This window comes from Sceloporus occidentalis, unplaced genomic scaffold, assembly GCF_023333645.1.
Source record: "Sceloporus occidentalis isolate IW3139 unplaced genomic scaffold, rSceOcc1.0.p SCAF_3, whole genome shotgun sequence".
Lineage (NCBI taxonomy): Eukaryota > Metazoa > Chordata > Lepidosauria > Squamata > Phrynosomatidae > Sceloporus > Sceloporus occidentalis.
Window position 1 is genome coordinate 177,852,614 of NW_028316983.1, and position 13,343 is coordinate 177,865,956.

Consider the following 13,343-nt stretch of genomic DNA (forward strand, 5'->3'; position numbering starts at 1 on the left):
CGGCAGTGGCCTGCTTTGTGAGAGGGCTGTCTGGCTGCCATGGTCCTGGCACGATTGGCCGTCCGGACCATCTTCTCCGGCCCTCAGTCACCATACAAACAGTTTTGGATTTTGGAGCATTTGAGATTTTGAAATTCCAGATAACGGAGACTCAATCTGTTTTAGACATGTAAATTTGTAGGGACAAAGCCCCACATGTAGGAATCCATCTATGTAGGTTTTCCTAGTGCTGGGACCATAACTGTGTTGGGTTCAAGAACCTGGGAAAGTATAAATTCACAGGAATTTACTTTGCAGATGTCTACATGTAAGGCGAATAGTAGGAAATGAGATAAGATCTCAGGGGATAAATATTTCTTGACTGAAATTAAAAGGCTTCAGGGCTATAGTCCATTAAAAATACAGTCTTCATGTGCTCCATGGAAATTAACAAATTGTACAAGAGTGCATATATCTTCTTATTCACATCCAGTTTATTTCCATGAAATGTGGGCAGGAAACATACAAGCTGCATGAGAGATCTGCTGTCCCAGCCCAGGATTTCCTCTCCCTCATCTAGGATTTGCCCCTTTTCCCTTGCTGCCCCTCACTCCTGGAACCTTCTTCCCCCATGAGCAAGGGTCATCACTTCTTTAACCAGCTTCAAAACGGAGTTGAAGACCATCCTGTTCAGAGAAGCGTTCCCAGACATTGCGTGACTGTCACTTGCTATCTGATGTTCTTTTTGTTGCCTGTTTTATTGAACCATTTCCTGTATTGCTATGTGTTTTATTTGTATTATCCTATCATTTCTTAGATTGTACGCCATAAGGTTTACTCCTTTATATTTTTTTGTTTTTATGTACAGCGCTGTGCGAATCTACAGCGCTACATAAACAAATAATAATAATAATAATATCAACATCCAGAGTGAAAAAGGGGAACATTCCCAGGTGAACGCCTATGGAAATATAATTATGCTAGTGCTATACTGTTTCAGTAAAAGGAAAACAGCAGAAGTATGCAAGGAAAATAAAAATACAGTGCAAAGCATGGTGTATCTACTGGCAGGGTGGGACAGTCAATAAAGAAAAGGTTAAGGCCCATAAAAGTTCACAATAAGAAAGCTAGTAAAGGTTAACAAATAAAGATGGGACTGAAGCCAACAGAAGTTGAGCAGGAACTGCAATTAATCACAGCAGCACATCTTGACAGCAGACAAGCCCTAAAGGTGAAAAAAATGTCACAGAAGTAGGGATGCCCTGTAAATCAGTGATGACACAGAATAAAGAGGAACATGAAGAACATAGACTACGTAAAGGGCAGCAGAAAGAACACACAGATTTCACACTTTAATATTTGCCCTGTTCTAGATTTGATTTAGTTGTTATCAATTTGCTTCCATTATTACTGATAGTATGGAGTATTCCACAGAGGATAAAATGTTTTAGAGCTTCACACCAAGGTTCTCCCCACATGATGTATGCCTGAAATTTGGAAAGAATGGATAAAAATGTATCTTGAAGGCAGGACTTGACTCCTGGCTATTTGTTTCCTGTTGTTCCTTCCTGTTTTGGCTATGTGTGCCTTTTTGTAATCAACTATTTTGTGGTATTCAGTTCACAAATTCATAGATACATCAGTGGTTGACATCAAGCTGATACCAGCTGTGGATCATATATGGAGAGATGGGAGCACCTGCCTGGAAGACTGTTTTACATCTGTCTCTGTGTAATTTGATTAACAGTGTTGGAAGTAAACACCAAAATCCCTCTTTAGGAAAGCATCAGACAGTAAAACTAAGACAGCTTCCCATATTTTGCTAAGCTTCACTATTCCTAATGGAAATTCTACTGTTTCTGCAACTGTACAGCTGGCTATTGCACAGGAACCCTCCCCCATCTCATTTTTTTTTGTATTTGTGCTTCCAGTGCTTCTACTGAGAAAAAGCAAGAGTTGATCTCAGGGAATTGTTCACTCTCTAGTCTTTCTTTATTAGTTCATACAAATGCCAACCTTCACTCCACACACAGCATGGTCTGGAGAATCAGCCTATCTTCCACTATTCTGTGAGATCACTTAGGGAGTCAGAACTTCCTCCCTGACTGAAGGAATGGAGGAGGAATGCCCAAAGAGAAACTCCACACCAAGCATGGTCAAAGTAGAATAAGCTTCTCCTCCAAGTTCTGTAGTCAAAGGGAGCACCAGCTGACAATGGGATCTGCAACGGCTATCATAGTTTGGTTTTGATGATAAGATTTTCTGTTTCCTGTTAGAATACCAGTTCCCTACCATTTATAATTTGTGCTAATGTTTCTAAAAATTATTATTTTTTCTTTCCTGGTTGTTCTGCTTCTCTCATCAAGTCATTTTCAACAGAGGCTGCATCTGCACAACAGGAAATAATGCAGTGTGACTCCACTTTAATTGTTTAATTTAATTTAATGGGATTCTGGGTTTTGTAGTTTTATGAGATATTTAGTCTTCTCTGTCATAGAACTCTAGTGCCAAAAACAAACTACAAATGCCAGAATTTCATAGCATTGCAGTCCAACTGCATTATTTTTGCAGTGCAAATGTAGCCAGAATCTGTGTCTTGAAGCATATAGATCAGAGGGTTATGGAAACAATAGACTGAGATATTTCATCAAAAGTTTGAAGTGAAACATACTATATAGCTTTGTAAAACTTATAAACTTATTTGATCAGAATCCTGGTTCTCCTGATAAACAAGCCTACAGATATATAGGTACACAAGCCCATGGGCCAGATAATGCACTTTAATGGAAAGCGTGTACAGAGAAATTTGTAAAAGTACCTACATCTTAGTTCACCTCTAGATTAAGATAATTATATAAAGTAACAATATACTACAGTAAAAAGTGTGTATTATTTTGAGGGGAATTTAGGTTTTCTTAATGCTACAGTAATAAGCACTTTTCTCACTGGATTTCAGTGGAAACTACTCCTGAATTAACATAGATATGATTGGTCTACATACATGACTGATGTCAAGCAATCTTAAGAAAACATTTTCTTCCTTTGCACCCAAATCAAGGATAAGAGGAATTTTTTTTTATTTGCACAAACTGAAGTATATCAATGAATCTTGTTTTTATTCTATGTATGAATTGGAATAAATTCACATCTGAAGAACAGAAAAGAACAAGAGACTCTTTCTGGAGATAGACTCAGGGGTGAAACCGATAGTGGGTAAAGAGCAGCTTGTCGCCTCTCTTTTACATACTGGGTTGGGGATGCGGTAATTGCATGCTATGCCCCCAACCCAGCCTTTTCCCAGTGCAAAAAGAAGCTACAGAAAGCCACTCCTTTTTGCACTGGAAAAAGGGTGCCTTTGCTGTGGCAGCAGCAATTTTTTCAGTGTTTCTTCAGCACAGCATGTGTAAACATTGTGCCACCAAAACAGCATGGATCCACTGTACATGCAGTTGGTCATGTGGCTTCCCAGAGGACTGGGGATGTGCTGCTGTCTGATGGCACACACCAGTCCACAGGGAAGCCAGCTCTTTTTGACCATCTGTTTTACTCCTTAGTATGAAAACTAAAGAAGAGTTATTCAAAGCAAAGTTATTCAAGAGTTATACAAAGTTTTCATTACACAGCTGTTGGTCAATTTGAAATGACATTTCTCAATCTGGTTTTAAGAGGGCAGATGTTAACCTTTATATGCACTGTTGAGAAAGCTAATAACTGAAAGCCATGCCAACTTAGTGTGTGTGCATGTGTGTGTGTATATTAAAACTCCTATCAGTAAAGTAAATGGTGGTACATAAAGAAAAGCAGATTCTGGAAGGTGGCTAATGTAGCATGTAACGCTGCATTAAGATGACAATGTCAGAGCTCGTCTTTATGTTTTTATGGGTTTATTCTGTATGTGTATTTTTATTTGGAAAATAATATCATACTCATCCAGACTGACTGGAGAGTCACATATTTTGTTCCTGTTCTTTCCAAATTTATCCTGTGTTCAAATAAATCAATTTTATTCTGGGTTAAAATAAGCCAACCTGACAAGCTGGTATCAAAAGTCTCTGATTATATAGTGGGCCCTTGGTATCCACTGGGATTTAGTTCCAGGATCCCATGAATACCAAAATATGTGGATGCACATGTCCCATTAAATACAATGGGATAATAAAATGATGTCCCTTATATAAAATGGCAAAATCAAGGTTAGCTTTTTGGAATTTATATTTTCTGAATATTTTCAACTTATGGATGTTATGGATAAAGAAACCATGGATATGGAGGGCTGACTGTACTGGGAACTGTATTGACAGATATTTTGTGGTAATATGTATAGATCTCCAAATTAAAACCGGAAAAACAAAATTTGGGACTTTCTGGTCTTTTTAATCATTGTCTGTTTTTAACTTTTTATTTTTAAAACATGCATGGTCAATTGGCAAATTATAGGCCATACATACATTTTCCTCAAAGACATACCTCCTAGCCAGTGTGATGTAGCTACTGGGTGGCGGGAGGGGGGCAGGCAAAATGAGGATATTGCTCCCTTCGAGCAATTCATTCAACCAGCACCCTTGAAATTTTCCTTCACTTGCCAAATTTCTAGTACTGCAGCAATTTAAAACTTCAATTAGGCACTGGAAATACATTTCAGATATCCAAAGAAAATGGGTGGGTAAAGTTACCAAGAGAATGTGAATAAGGGAAATATGAGAGTTCTGGTATTAATGATGTTCAATGTCTCACTCTATGAGAGGCTAGAAATTAGGATGAAAGAAAACATCATGGGTATGAATCCCTGGAAAGGCTGATGAAGTCTAGCCCCAGAGATAGGCACTGTAAAATCTGAGGGGACCATTTCAGAAGTGGCTCCAAATTCTTGGGTGCTCTGTTTTGTTATGGTATAATTTCCCTTGTTTGGTAGTTTTCCCAATGGAGATGGAGACTAGAGCAACAGTAGCAGAAAAGTCAGAGTGAGTATGACCCAAAACAGGCAAAAATCTATCTGGATGTGGGACAGTAAAGGTAGCAAAACAAGCTTTTTTGGCTGATACTATTGCTTCTGTGAGGAACTGTTCAACAAAACTGTTCTGAGTCATTAGGGATCTGGTCCAGAGGTGAATGTAAGCCATTCTACAGCTCACTCTGAAGAATATGTCCACCATTTTAAGAAGGTATTTGTTGCAGCAATTCCAGAGGGTAATTTTATTTCCATAAATAAATAAATAAATAAATAAATAGGTGGGAGAGGGTTTTTTTTTTGAGGCACCATTGATAAGATTCTTCAGATCAAAAAAGTAGGAGCAGAAAACAGGAGGCTCCCTGTATTTTGGGGGGTCATGAGATATGGACCCTGGCAACATCCAGAACACTTCAGCTGGTTTGTAATAAGATATTAATGCATCCCAAAAAGGATTTTTCAAAAACTATCAGTTATTCATTAAAAACCTTTATTAAACTTATCTATATTACATGCTGCACTGAATAATAATATAAACAAGCAAACAAAAAACAGGATGGGGAAGTTAATTATATATGCAATTTTAATGATGCATACACCTTTTCCAGAGATGCAAGCAGTCAAGCAAACTAAAATATTGTCAGATAATTAATTCTCAGATTGATAAAATCCCATGCCAAGTGATGAATTATATATATGATTTAGCACTTCTTTTCAGTGCTTTCACTCAACAGGAGCAAAATAACACACATGCACACACACTTATACAAAAATAGTTTTTTCCCCACACACATACTATGCAATGACATGGTGTACCATGCAATGTACACCATTGATTTTTAAACCAATGTAGCAATAGAAAATGAGGTCAATGAGATTACATATGGTTTTATTGTCTCATTGTAGTGCTTCATTAAGCTAAGATGAGTTATTAGCATTATCTAACTTCTGCAAGAGGGATGATAACACCACTCTTCAAAATTTCACCAGGTATGTTGTGCTGGCATAACCTTTTGTTAAGCTACTATCACATACTCTTTAGAGGTGATTTTTTTCTGAAGAGAAAAAAAGACACAGGTCAACCAGCACCCTTCATCAGTATCACAGCTAATTGATTTCTTTTAAATTCAGCAGCAGCAGCAGCAGCTACAGCTGCTGCTTATGTTAGCAAGCAACAAATCGGTGAACAACTGATTTTACTGCTGACAACAAGAATTGAAACACATTTTTTTTCTAGGAATCATGTGGTGTGAATTAGGAAGAATGGAATGGTCTCAAGACATCCTCTTAGATGTGGGCATATCCTGCTACTACATACATTTGATGCCATCAACCAGTTCCTTGAATACTCCATTGAATAGCAATTCAAAAGTCACTACAGATTAGGAAAAAACAACAACAACCGATAACAGTGATTGGACTTTACCTAAGCAGCTCAGATGCTTAACTAGAACAGACAGCAGGGTTTTTTTGTAGGTTTATTTTGGGATCAAAATACTCAGAAGGACCCATTTCAACATAGACAACAGATTTTGTACTAGATGACTGGAAAGTATCAGCTTTTCTGTCATGTCAGATCTAATCACCAAGGTTAAAATGTATGGCTGGTGATGTGTTCAAAGGTCAAAGATTATGACAATGCACAAGTATGTAAGGCACTCTCATTTGTCAGCAAGAGTACTAATTAGGAACTAGGTTATGTAGCTATTTGCAATGAAAAGTGTTCGATTAAGTATCTACTTATGCCTTTTCCTTACCAGGACTAGAATGAATATTTTGGAAATCGTTTTATAGGTTTTTTGTGTAGCAAGCTATTGAACTGCAAGTTGTACCATCTATTATAGTCTAGACATTTCATTGACTAGGACCTAGGTGGTTAAGTACCCTTAGGTCCAAAACTCCATTCTTCCAGGTTGGTTGTTGGATCCTTTGGAACAGGAACTAGTAGAGCCCTTCATGAACTTTGCTGTGTTCCTGTATCCCTTGATTTTCCTCTGGTCTTGACTTCTATTTTCTATCCAAATTCATGCTGACTTTGATATATTCTTATTAATGAAGATGCTGTCTGTGCCTGTGTCATGGCTGTGAGTATCTTGCGTACTTATAGAGCAGGATCACTTGCTGAGCCAGACTTTGATTTCCTTTGAATATTTTATTCTGCCTCTAGGAGGGTGGAAGAAAACATGGTAAACATGATAGAATGGCACAGGTATGGCATTGAAATTGCTTTTTCTGTGTGTATCTTCTTTTGGGGGGAAATAGTGCATATCTTTTTGCATTCTATTCCCTGTTCCAATGTAATGATTTTCTATATTCAATAAAATTGTTATACAGGGCATTCTTCTCCTTGTTAGTACATTTCTCATAGATTCTTTGCAAAGTAAAAGATGCCTAGATGTACCAATCTTCTATAGAATGAGAATGAAATGGTCTGGGTAAATGGAATGAGCAATCACTCTATAACTTCCTTGCATATTACAGCAGCTGTGCTATCAGATGTCAGCAGATGCCAAGTAATGTGTGTGGCAGTCTCAGATACTGACTATACCTGACAGATGACAGATGCCCATGGAGAGTCTCTCGATCATTTATGCCACAGATAACCTTATCGCTCAACCTGTCCTGCCTTCAGCCATGGCCCTAATTCCCAAAAGCAGCTGATCAGTACAAGGCCTTAGTTATCGTCTCTGGTTCCATAGTTTAGGCCTATGTAGCATTCAAATCTTACATTAGCAGGGTAGAATGCCATGCAGCACTGTTTGCTTCTTTCTACACGTTTCTCATGCAAGGAGAATCATTTAAAGAATATGGGGGTGTTCCCACTTGCAATTTACAATGCTTTAAAATACACCGGTATCAGTTAAATCGATTCAAAATAACCCTGGTCTTATCCCGCATTCCGAATCGCTTTTCTTCCTTCGTTCTCATTTACCAACTGATTCGCTTTAAGTGATCCCCTTTCGTTCCTATTCAAATAAAACGGTGTATATATAAACCGGTTTTAGCCTTATTTCGTTCCCACTCACCATTTTGGGGCTGTCAATCAAAGCAACGTCATTATAACGTCACTTTTAAATTTCACGGTTTGTTATAAAAGAGCCAATGAGGAGGCACTTAAAGTGCCTATGAGTCCTGCAATTATTCATGGGGAAGGATGGTTGAGGGAGAGAAAACTGCCTCCCCAAAGCACTTGCCTTGGAAGAAAGACCCCAGGCTGGGGGAGGCAGCGCTGCCTTGGGTCTGAGATGGCAAGGAGGGAAGGAGAAGTTGGCACGGGCCGTTTCTCTTTCCCTCCTTGCCTTCCCAAACCGAAGGCAGCGCTGCCTTGGGTCTGAGATGGCAAGGAGGGAAGGAGAAGTTGGCACTTCACGGGTCTAGGAATAATGCCCAAATGTCCTCCATTTTGATCATGCTTAAGAAACATGCATTTATAGTAACATTTTTTAAAAACATCAATTTTTTGCGCATGTCCTCCAATTTTTAAAAATGTGCCCTACATTTGAAAATTTTGTCTTACATTTTTCCTACATTTGTCCAGGTTAGGAGGTCCAGACTTATGGCAACCCTACTTTAAGAGTCCTTTGGCAGATGCAGGTGCTTGAGTGGCCGGGACTTCAGGCGCTTAAAGCGCTGAAGAGATTAAGCGCCTGTAAACCATTTAATAAAAAAATAAAAAAATCCTTATCAGCGGACAAAGGGGTGAGGGAAGCAAAGATGGCGACGGCCACAACGGATGGGGACAAGAAAGGGAGACTCCCCCGAGCCAGCCCATCACGCTCCACTTCTCCCATCCAGCTAACCCGATTTCTAAGGCTGATCGTTCCTACTTCAATAATCCGATTCCTATCTCGGATCAAGGAAAAAATGTAGGTTCGACCCTTCTATTTTTTTTAACACGGGTTATACACCTTTAACACGGATTAAATTAAAATCCGCTTTATGATTCGAATTTTAGTGGGAACGATTGCGGGTTGCTCTAGAACTGTTCTAGAGTTAATTCGGTTTCTAATAGGAACGATGTACCTTGGATTCGATTTGTAGCACGGAATATAAGCCAATGGGAACACCCCCTATGTATGGAGGGAAAGAGAAATACTGGCGGGATACAAACGGCCCTCAAGGGGCCGTTTTCCCGCCGCCGCCATTCGCTGCGTAGGGAAGCCCCAGCTGCCAGACCGCGAGGCTTCCCTGCGCAGCAAAAAAGGAGCGGCGAAATGCCGCTCCTTTTTGGAACGCGGAAGTGGCGCTGCGAGGGGTGGAGTGCGTCCTCGCGACGTCACTTCCGCCGCGACACGTCTGGACGCACAGCGTCCAGTACGTCAACATGGCGGCGCCCATGTGGATGGGCACCGCAAAAAAGTACGCGCTCCGCGCGTACTGGGAGGAAGGGCTGTCAGGAAGGTAAGAACCTTCCTAACCCTAATACGGCCCTTCCTAACCCTAGTACGCGCGGAGCGCGTACTTTATGGCGGTTTGTATCCCGCCACTATGACTTATCATAATGGAATAGCCATTATTAAATTACACCACATTGCTCAGGTATTTGTAACACTGTTTGCCACTATAGGAAAAGAAGTATTAGTACCTTCAGTCAAGCTGCATACAAATGTTACTACAGGTTGAGTCTGCCTTACCTGAAATTCCAAAATCCAAAATATTTCAAAATATAAAATTTTCCACATGGATGACTGAGATAGTGACACCTTTGCTTTCTGATGGTTCAATGTACACAAACTTTGTTTCATGTGCAAAATTATTTAAAATATTTTCTATACATATTCTGTTATTCTTTTTTGTTAACTGCCCTTGAGTCAGCCCCAATTCATGGAGAACCTGTGGATGAGATATCTCCAAGATTCCCTATCCCTGCCCTGGTCAGGTCTTGAAGATTCAGGCCTGTGACCTCCCTGATTGCATCTGGCATGTGATCTTCCTCCTTTTTTACTAGCCACTAACTTCCTTAGCGTACGTGCTCAAGCTGCGGGGAGCGCGTGGGGTGCAAGGGGTGGCACGTCCCATTCGAATGAATGGGGCGCGCACCCATGGCGTGTGCATGAACCCCATTCATTTGAATGGGGCTCAAGCATAGACAAAATTTGCCTTACGTGGGGGGTGGGGTGGGTCCGGAACGGATCCCCTACATAAGACGAGGCTCTGGGTCATGATATGGCCAACTCATGATACGGCCAACTATGATAGCCTCAGTTTCATCATCTAGCCTTTTCAGGCTTGATCTGTTTGTCCTTTTGGCTGCCCATGGTATCCTCGGCACTCTTCTCTAGCACATCTCAAATGAGTTGATTTTCTTTTTGTCCACTTCTTTCACTGTCCAGCTCTCACATCCATACATGATAAAGGGGAATATAATGGCTTGGACGTTTCAGATTTATTGGTTGTATACATTACTTTCAAGCTAAAGTGTACAGGAAACATATATGAATGTCATGTTTAGATTTGAGTCTCATCTTCAAGATATCCCACTAAGCACATGCAAATATTCCATAATCCCAAAAACTCAGAAATCCAAAACACTTCTGGTCCCAAGCATTTCAGAGAAGGGAAACTCAGCCTGTATTGAAATGGAACAATATACTGCATTGCAGAATTGTAAGGGCCATCTAACTCCCTGACAATGCAAGAATCCACCACTAAAGTATTCCCAAGAAGTGGGCAATCTCCGTTTAAAAACATCCATAGAGTGAACATCCATCACTCTGGGTCTATTACACTGTTGAAAATCTGTTACTGTTAGGATGTTGTTGCTAATATTTAGTCAGAATCTCATTTTTTGTTAATTTGTATATATTGGTTTGGCTCTTCCTCCTGGGGCATCAGAAAACAAGCTCAATGTTCTATGTGACAACCTTTCCTATATTTGGAGGTAGCTATCATTTTGCCTTCCACTCTTCTCTTCTCTGTTGTTCCTCATAGGGTTTGGCTTTCAGAACTTTTTCTAACTTGGTTAACCTCCTAAGGACATGTCTATATAGTAAGTAGTATTGCCTAGAACTGGTAAAGTCTGACTAAAGAAGAATAAAATACCTTGATCTGGACAATATAATTATGTTGAAGTAACATAGAATTGACTTCTTTTTTTGCTGCCTCATCATGTCAACAATGGGGTCTGAATGTAAAACAGCATTAAAGACTTATCTTCAAGCTTATAGTATACCAGGACACCAAGATCTTTTTCACTTGTATGGCAGCACCCATCTTATATTTGTGCATGTGGGGTTTTTGTGCAAATGTAGTACTTTCTTTTTATCTCTGTTGAAATTATGTGTGTGTGTGTGTGTGTGTGTGTGTGTGTGTGTATGTTCTAGTTCAGCACTCCAATCTATTAAGGCAATCTTAAATATTGATTTTGCCTTCTAAGGTATTACCCATTTCTCCCAGTTTTGGATGACTTGCACATTTGATGATAAACAAAGTGCTGCTCAGGAATTTGAGAGGCATGAGCCAAGGGAAACTAGACATAGTAAAAAAAGAAATGGAATGCACAAATGTAGTAATACTAGAGGTAAATAAGCTAAAATGGAGAGGAATGGGTCATTTCCACTCAGATAACTACACAGTGTTCTGCTCAGGAAATGAAAAGAAAAAAAGAAATGAGTGGATTTCATAATCAAGAGAGATGTAGCAAAGATAGTCAATAATACTGGTAAATATTAATATTAATAATTATTAATACTTAATAATTGATACTGATTAAAAATTATTAAAATAATAGTATTAACAACAACATTAATAACAATGATAATGATAATGTCTCACTCATTTCTTCCTAAGGTTGAAGGTGGGGTACAACAAAGATGAAAACACATAAAAACTTTTAAACACCCTAGGTTAAAACACATAAAAAGAGAACATACTAAATTCATCCAACATAAAATTAATAGTTCAAAATTGACAAAGGGCTCAAGCAGATGGGCAGGAAAAAGCAGTCAGAGGTCACTGTATCCATGATCACCTGGGGACCAGTGCAACTGTATGGCCCACTCTTAAAGTGGGCCACCGTCATGGTCCCAAACTGGCCGCTGGCAAGGAGCTCTTTTTTGCACTCCTTTTTTGATGGCCCCGGGCCACCACAGGCACCCTCAGGACAGCTTCTGGCTGCTCAAGGGGCATGTGTCATATGCACACCTCACTCGCGAAACAGCTGGAAGCTGTTCTATCTTGCCCATGTGTTTCAGGACATAGTAGGTCTGCCAGAAAACATAGGACTTTAATGCTGTTTTACATTCAAGCAGCATGTTTAGCTGTCACATCTCCCTTGGCAGGTCATTTCATAGTCTAGGAGCAGCCAATGAAAATGTCCTCTGGTTGACAGCTGCCCATCTAGTTCTGCCTAGTTGAAGTAAATGTTCCCCAGAGGATGTATTATTTGTTGTTGTTGTTACTTGTTGTTGTGTACTTATGGTGACCCTAAGCCTAATTTGAACCGAATTTGTTCAGAGGGGGGATTGACAGAGGGGGATTACATCTCTGAAGACCAGGGTTTGAATCCCTGCTTGGTTGTGGAAACACATTGGGTGACAATGGGCAAGGCACACACACTCAGCCCCAGTCTTCCTCTGGGACTGGGTGTGTGTGACTTGCTCATGGTCACCCAATGGGTTTCCACAACCACACAGCGATTAAAACCCTGGTCTCTAGAGTTGTAGTCCAATGCTCAAGCCACTACACCACTGACATAAAGAACAATAGTGACCAGAAAATGTTCCACACACAAAATGAATGTAGCTTAACTTGCACTGTTTCTCAGGGGATCACATTTAATCTACTTATTTCCCCCTCTTCCTAGGCTCCCTATCTCTGAAGCCTTGGATAGGAGATACAGGGAAAAACACCCTGATGTCCAATTGTGTTATATAATTCCAATTATCTTCTCATTGGCTACACAATAGTGAGAGGTGAGAGGGCAGAAGGCTGACCACCCCCGAAGTATAATTCCTGGCATCCTCTGCTCTCAAACAGGTTTTTCTCTTCGTGACACCAAAGTGAAGTATTATAAACTGTTAGCTTCTCAAGATGAGTGTTATATAATGATGCTGTGCTGTGCAATTTGTGCAATTACGTACCTTTTGTTTCCTCATACTGATCCCCCAGTTCCTGTAACTGAGCAGAGCCAGGAAATCAGAGCTAAAGAAGCTCCAATGTGCTCCTTAATTAAACATAAGAAACCTCTAAACACTTGACTTCTGAGAATATTTGAGAGCTTCCCCCCTTCCATTCTTGAAGTATTTCTGTGATGCTTTCCAGTTCAATTCCCATAGCGATTTACATCAAAAGATAATAAACTAACAGTTAAAATGAAAAGTGAACAAATCAAACAAAGCATAATAAATGCAAGGACTAAATGCAAAAAAAATTAAAAATAAATCTTTAAATTGAAGCAGTGTTAACATTTCTCCTC

At 39.8% G+C, this 13,343-nt stretch overlaps 1 protein-coding gene across 2 annotated transcripts in view; it reads right to left on the minus strand.

Annotated features, from left to right (window-relative positions):
• The window catches only part of DOK6 (docking protein 6), a 268,564-nt gene that overhangs the window by 68,338 nt on the left and 186,883 nt on the right, over window positions 1-13,343 (minus strand). The window lies entirely within an intron of this gene.